This window comes from Dipodomys spectabilis, unplaced genomic scaffold (assembly GCF_019054845.1).
Source record: "Dipodomys spectabilis isolate Male_0828 unplaced genomic scaffold, ASM1905484v1 ptg000052l, whole genome shotgun sequence".
In the NCBI taxonomy this organism is placed as follows: domain Eukaryota; kingdom Metazoa; phylum Chordata; class Mammalia; order Rodentia; family Heteromyidae; genus Dipodomys; species Dipodomys spectabilis.
This window is the reverse complement of record NW_024870729.1, coordinates 4,466,867-4,473,736: the sequence shown is the minus strand read 5'-3', so window position 1 is coordinate 4,473,736 and position 6,870 is coordinate 4,466,867.

Here is a 6,870-nt window from a genome sequence, read left to right as displayed (position 1 = left end):
GGATGCTAAATCCAAAAGGTTAGGTGAAACGACAAAACTAACAGGACTTAAGAAACAAAGAACTCCCACTCATCTGGTTGAACCACTACTAAATATCCCCATGCTGCTGATCACAAATATGGTATATAACATGTGAACACTGTTATATATTACAGACTGTGGTAGACAATTTGCTCCAGGGAAGTTAGAATGAACTTGTGATTTTGAAATTATGTAATCATTTAATCACAATCAAAAAAAAAAAAGAACCTCGGGGAAGGGAGGGAGGGAGGGGATGGTATGGGGAAAACAATGGAGGGGTAACAATGTTCAAGAGGAAGTGTACTCATAACCTCACTCATGTAACTGTAACCCTCTGTATAGTAGCTTTACAATAAAAAAAAAAAAGAATCTTTTGTAGGGCTGGTTTGGTGGAGATGTATTGTTTCAATTTTTCTTTGCTATGGAAGGTTTTTATTTGGCCTTCAGTTATGAAGGAGAGTTTAGCTGGGTACAGTATTCTTGGTTGATAGTTGTTTGTTTTTAGGGCATGGCATACATCATTCCAGGCTCTTCTTGCTTTGTCTCTGCTGAGAAATCTGAGGTGATTCTAATTGGTTTCCCTTTATAGGTGATTATCCTTTTCTCCTTGACAGCTTTAAGGATCTTTTCCTTGGTCTGAGTTGATCCTGTGTGGATTATAATGTGGCGGTGGGATGTCCTATTCTGGTGTGGTCTATTTGGGGTTCTAAAGGCTTCTTGTATCTGGACAGGCCTATCTTTTTGCATGTTTGGGAAGTTCTCTGCTAGGATCCTGTTAAACAAATTTCCTAGACCATTAACTTCTGTTTCTAGGTGCTCCTCTACACCCATTATCCTTAGATTAGGCCTTCTGATGGTGTCTTCCAGGTGTTGGATAGATCTATCATATTTCTTGGACTTGTCTTGGATGGTTATATGTTCTTTCTCTATAATATCTAGGCTGTCTTCAATCCCTGAGATTCGATCTTCTGCATGGTCTAACCTGCTGTCAAGACTCTCTACTTTGTTTTTTATCTCTTTTCCTTCTAGTTGGTCAGCTTTGATGGATTCAAGTTCTTTGTTGAAGCTCTGTTTTAGGTCTTGTATGAATTTCTTTACTTCCTTAATTTGGTGTTCAGTGTTTGTCCTCAAATCACTTAGTTGATTGGTTATGGTTTCTTTGGGCTCCCATTCCTTCTGTTGGGTTCCATTCAGCATTCCCTTTGTGGTCTCCCTGACTTCCTTCAGCTCTTTGTTAATGGATTCCATGAATGCCTTTAGTGATCTTTGTGTGTTCTCTACCTGGTCTCTCAATTCCTGTATTACTCTTTGATTAGCTTCCTCCCGTTCGTGGGATTCCTGCAGATCTCTTTGAGTGTTCTCAGCCTGCTCACGCCATTCCTTCCTTTCTCTTTGAGTGTTCTCAAGTTGTTCATGCAAATCCTGTATCAGTTTTTGAGTAGCTTCCTCACGCTTATGATATTCCTGTATAAACTTCTGGGATGCCTCCTCTCTCTCCCTATCACGCTCATACAGAGTCCTTTGTACGTTGTCAAACTTCTCATTTATCATGTTTGCCAGCAGTGTTTGTAGAGCTATTTGGGAACTCTCCTCTGGATTATTCATTATCTGTTCTAACCCCTGATTATCAAGATTGGGAATTGAGATACCCGAATTTGCCATTTTTCTTGTGTTTTTCCGGCTTACTCTGCCCATTTGAGATGAAGATAGCACCAGTTTTGTGCTAGAACACTATCTTAAGGCAGCCGTCAACCAAAGTTTGCATTTGTACACTCAATAGTCTACAGATACAATCTAGTTCAACAGATACATCTATTCGACATCAAACAACTATATGTTAAAGGAACCGCAGAGAAGAATTTGGAAAACCAGAAATTATTAGGGTTAGGGAGAGATGTGAGTAAAAAATAGGAATAGATTGGTGTGGGGAGGCACAGGGAGAGTTAACTATGTCCTAATCACAATGCAGGAAATAGGTCGGGTAGGATGCAAGTAGAGAGAGAGAAAAAAAGAAGAAAGGGAAAGGGGAATGAAAAGAGACCAGAAAAAAAATAGAAACATAAAAATTAATGTTATTATAGAGATTAAAAGACCATCTATTTAGAGTGGAATGTGAATATGATGAGAGAAAGGGAGGGACATAGAGGAGATGTGAAAAAGTTTTAAAAAATGCTTAAAATATTATATAGGTATACAGAGGTAGTACTGCTATTAATGAATTTAAGTCTCAGAGGTTTTGAATTGAGTAATAAGTTTGTGGATTAAGTGTGTACACAATGGGAGATAGGGTCTACTGGTTAACTACGGGTTTATCTGAGGATGTGCAGGACAAGAGTTAAGTCACATAAAGAAGAACAAAAGAGGAAAAGGTGGAAAGGATAGGAAAGTGAGAAGAAAAGATCAGAAGTTCAGTAGAGCTAGACAAAAAACAAAAAGATAATTAAGAATGAAAGAAAAAGAGAAAGAAGACAAGAAAAGAAAGGAAAACACACATTCACGTATTCCTAAAATAAAAATTATAAGAGGAGAAAAAAAAAGTTACTGGAAAACAATTATTTTTTCAGAAGAGGCAAAAATTAAAGATTAATAAAAGTTTTAGAAAAGGAAAAAATTTTTTTTATATATATAAGGTAACAAAAAATGAAAAAAAAAACAAAAGAAAAGAAAAGAAGAAAAGAAGAAGAAAAAAAAAAGTTCTTTGATTTTTTTTGGGGGGGGGAGGGGTGGGAAGAGTCCTGTATCTCCCTTTTGTCTGTAACCAGAGTCTGGTTGGAGTCTCTGGTCAGCTTGAGGTCCTGTGGCTTGATTGGTTTCTTAAGTCAGTTTGTTGGAACAGGCAGAAAAATGCTCTGCTTTACCCAAGATTTTGAGATTCCCCCTCCCAGGTTAGTTTACTGGGAGGGTGATCTGCTTTGAGAATCACAAAAGAGGGGGATGCAGTGATGAGGCTAGGTTCTGGGTAGAGTTGAGGCCTTTCAACAAACAGTAGCTTTTCCCTGGGGCTATTTTGTGAAAAAAAAACTCACAGAGCCCAGCCTGGAGCCATTCTCAGGGTTTCTGTTTTTCAATTGATTGTGGTGGCTGCTAGAGGGAGGGGCAGCCTCTGGCTCTGGTTACCCGGTGAGGAGAGCCACTCCAATGGCTGGCGCCTGAGCTGGGTGACTTTTCCCTGGATGGAACTGAGTCTGTGAGGTCACTTCGCCATTAAGTTCCTGTGACCTGCTAAATGACTCGTTTTATTCCAAGGCCTGAGCTGGAGCTAGCCGCTCCTCCGAGCTTTGTCGGCATCCAAGATGGAGATCACCGGTGCTGGGGGGGGGGGGAGGGGTGGCCTTCCCTCCTCTGCTCCCTGAGAAGGAGTGAGGAAGTTGGGCTTCTACTCACGCCGAGTCTTGGATCCTGGGTCGTCTCTGGTCTGCAAAGTGCAGGATGAAGTTGTCCGCTCCTTGTCGGTTCTTGCTGGTGTTGAGTAGAATCTGCTCATCCGCTGCGTCTGGCTCTTTCGTCCCGGACTGTGTCTCAGGTATGCCCCCGCGGCGGTGGTCGCCACCGCGACCCTGCCGCCACAGCAGCAGCTGCTGGCAGGCGCTCAGATGTGTCTGCTTGGCTTCCCCTCTCTTGACTAACTCTCTGTCCTGTGATGGCACACTTGGTGTGATTCTCTGGCTTGGGACTTCACTGGAGCTCTGAAACTGCTTTCTATGCAAGAGCTTGTTCAGATTCCAGCTTCTCCTCCGCCATCTTCCCGGAACTCCTCTTTCTTTTCTTTTCCTTCCTTCCTTCCTTCCTCCTTTTCTTTTCTTTCTTTCCTTTCTTATTGTTGTCTTTCATATCAGTAGAAGCCAAGGGAAGGAATGAAGAAGTCTAAGTCTAAAGAGCTGATAAGAAATCAGACAGGGGGCTGGGAAGGTGGCTCAGTGGTAGAGCGCTTGCCTTGCATGCCTGATGCCCTGAGTTCGATTCCTCAACACCACATAAGCAAAAAGAAAAAAAGCTGGAAATGGTGCTGTGGCTCCAGTGGTAGAGCGCTAGCCTTGAGCTGAAGAGCTGAGGGCCAGTGCCCAAGCCCAGAGAACAAGCCTCACTAACAACAACAACAAAAAAAAAAAAAAGCTGGGAAGGTAGCTCAGTGGTAGAGTGCTTGCCTTGCATGTATGAGGCCCTGGGCTCGATTCCTCAGCACTACATAAGCAGAAAAAGCTGGAAGTGGTGCTGTGGCTCAAGTGGTAGAGTGCTTGCCTTGAGCTGAAGAGCTGAGGGACAGTGCCCAGGCCCAGAGTTCAGGCCCCACGACCGGACCCAAAAAAAAAAAAGAAATGTACTCATTATCTTGCCCATGTAATTGTAACCCCTCTGTACAATATTTTCACAATAAAAAAATCTAAGAAAAAAAAAGAAATGTACTCATTACCTTGCCCATGTAACTGTAACCCCTCTGTATGGTATTTTCACAATTAAAAAAAAAAGAAATCAGACAGAGGGCAGGGTGAATGCACCCGATATGTGCCTCCTAGCAGCATGCAATATGATCTATACATTATCCAGGAGATAAAACTGCAAAAATCTGAATCTCATTCAGCCTTTGAACTCAACTTTATGTTTCTGGAAATTCAGAGACTGAGGAACAAATTGTAAAAACATGAGAAATAATTTGGTAAATTGAAAAAGGCAGAATGTACCATCTGACTTGGTCTCTTCACAAAGGCAATATTAAGAAAACAGAAAGAATCTGGGCATTAGTGGCTAATGCCTAGCTACTCTGTAGATTAAAATCTGAGGATTTGGATTTGGAGCCAGTTGAGGCAGAAAAGTCCATGAGATTCCTATTTCCAATTAACCAGCAAAAAGCCAGAAAGAGTATAGTATAGCTCAAATGGTAGAGCAAAAAAGCTAAATGAGACCATGAGGCCTTGAGTTCAAGCCCCAGTGCCAGCATTGTGCTCATGTGTGCGTGCACACACACACACACACACACACACACACACACACACCACTACCATCACCACCACCACCACAGAAATAAATACAAAACTATGTTAGATTAAAAGAATATACAAACAGTAACCAAACACAAAGCATTAATCTTAATTTGATTATAGTTTTGAAAAGTTGAAATAACCGGACAAATTCAAATATGGATAATAAAGGAAATGGGTTTGTTGGCTTTTGTTGTTGTTGTTGTTGTTGTTTTTGGCCGGTTGTGGGCTTGAACTCTGGGCCTGGGCTCTGTCCCTGAGCTCTTCGGCTCAAGGCAAGTGCTCTACCACTTGAGCCCCAGTGCCCACTTCCGGCCTTTTCTGGTATATGGTGCTGAGGAATCGAACCCAGGACCTCATATATGTGAGGCACCTGAGCCACATTCCCAGCCCTAAAGAATGATTTCTAGTTTGAAGTGTAATAATGAAATTGTGACTGGATGGGAAAATGTTCTTAACTTTTGAATAAGATATATGCTTACTTTTGAGAGATGTATACTTAAATGTCATGGTGTTTGAAGGTTTCCACTAGTTCAGAAAGACTAGCTTACAAAGATAACTCAAAGCAAGTATCACAAAATGTTAAGAGGAGCTGAAGGTACAGGTGATAGTTGTATTCATTTTATACTTTATACTGAGTATTTGAACTTTTTCATATTAAAATTGGGGAAAATTTTACAAAAATAGCCCTATTTCCAAAGAAATGTAAAGTAAGAATGAAAGCCTCTATAAATGCAAAACACAATGGCAAGTTGTCTGAGATGATGTCACAGGCCAGATTGGTGGGAGTGCTGCAGAATGTGGGGCGGATGAAGCCAGATTGGTGGGGGTGCTGCAGAATGTGGGGCAGATGAGATGAGATTTGTGGTAAGACCTGTCAGAACAGTAGAATTTGTGTTCCCATAAAGGAAAGAGGGGGATGACAAAGAAATAATGTTTTCTAGCAAACTAGTAATCCTAGATTATAGGCAGGGAGTATTTTTGAAGAGGAAGTGGAATTAATGTGTAAGATTAAGATGAGGGACAGCTGCAGCACTGCTATGTCTTTATTGTGGCTTTGTTTGTCCTACTAATGTGGTCCTCCTTCGTTGGTAAGGCAGAATGGGTTCTAGGTTTAGAGACTCTAGACAGTGCCCAACATAACAATGGCTACTATCAAGTAAAGGGTAACTCCAGCAACAGAAGATGAGAAAGCCTGGCTAGACCTAGGCAGGGAAGAAGAACTGAACCAATACAATGGTTGAAGTCTGCTTTCTTGTGATTAGAAACAATTTGCACTTTTAGGTCAACAAGGCAATAAGAAAAATCACCAACTATTTAAGTAAAATATTCACAAAAAAGCATCAGAAGAATTTACTGCAGAGAGAAAAACTGTTATACAAGATAATAAGAAACTATGGGCTGGGAAGGTGGCTCAGTGGTAGAGCGCTTGCCTTGCATGCATGAGGCCCTGGGTTCGATTCCTCAGTACCACATAAGCAAAAGGAAAAAAGCTGGAAGTGGCGCTGTGGCTCAAGTGGTAGAGCACTAGCCTTGAGCTGAAGAGCTGAGGAACAGTGCCCAGGTCCAGAGTTCAGGCCCCACGATCGGACCCCCCCCAAAAAAAAGATAATAAGAGACTGTAAAGTAGCTGTGATTATTTCTCCCAAATATTTCAGAGAGTTTGACATCCATGAAGGAAAATCAGTGTTCTCAGAAATCGAATATATGAATGACCCACAGACATTCAGAACACCTCACCTCAGGAAGTGGGGCAAAAAGCAGAAAATCATGACCAGAGCCATATTTATTACCAGATCATATAAATGGTTAAAGAATTAAAAGTATGAGAAAAAAAAGTCTACAGTTTAGTAAGCATGGAGGACAGACTCGT